This window comes from Sinocyclocheilus rhinocerous, unplaced genomic scaffold (assembly GCF_001515625.1).
Source record: "Sinocyclocheilus rhinocerous isolate Xijiao unplaced genomic scaffold, SAMN03320098_v1.1 scaffold5949, whole genome shotgun sequence".
NCBI lineage: Eukaryota > Metazoa > Chordata > Actinopteri > Cypriniformes > Cyprinidae > Sinocyclocheilus > Sinocyclocheilus rhinocerous.
Genome location: NW_015636854.1, coordinates 31,036 through 31,764, shown reverse-complemented (window position 1 = coordinate 31,764; position 729 = coordinate 31,036). Strand labels below are relative to the sequence as shown.

Genomic DNA, 729 nt, shown 5'->3' with positions numbered 1-729 from the left:
TTTATCATTATAGGGTGGTTGTGTACACACACTGCCAACACACATTTATGTCCAAACACCTTGCAAAAGTGAATTTTGCATAATAGGTCCCCTTTAAATAAGTGAGTGGTAAAGTGAGAGAGAAGAGGGGGAGAGAAACCTGATCAAATAATAAAAAAAGGAACGAAACAAAAAGAAAATGATAAAAGTAATAAAAGATAATAAAGTAGAATTAATAATAAAGTAGGATTAACAAAAATAATACTAAAATAAAGAAATAAAACGGCAGGTAACTAGAATGGGTACTGTAAAGAGATTTCTTCGTCTTTAGAGAACAATTTTAATATTGAACTGCAGTTTACTTTAACAATTAACAGTGTCTAAATGTTAGAGAAATAGAGGCTGTTAAAGTACAGTACTGGAGGTGGCTTTGAACCATCCAATAAACAGAGTGAGTTCGCGTTGCGACTTGTCTCACTCTAAGCGCGCATAATATAAGAACACAAATAAATTGATACTGAGTTTGCTCACAAACAAAGTTTGAATGTTGCCACGTTCTCCATCAAATATGTAGCAAATTAGCTCAAAAGGGAAATATTTATAATTAATTATAACTGGTTATAATTAATAATAAATATTTAGATTAGATCTTAGAATTAACTGTAGCAGAATCAAGATTACAATTATTTGATCTGTCCGTCCACCGAGCAGACAATATAATCATTTATCAATTCAAGGAAAGATTATTTT

At 30.9% G+C, this 729-nt stretch overlaps 1 protein-coding gene across 1 annotated transcript in view; it reads right to left on the bottom strand.

Moving 5' to 3' along the window:
• The window catches only part of LOC107748249 (hepatoma-derived growth factor-related protein 3-like), a 49,972-nt gene that overhangs the window by 27,693 nt on the left and 21,550 nt on the right, over positions 1–729 (bottom strand). The gene's annotated exons all lie outside the window — the stretch shown is intronic.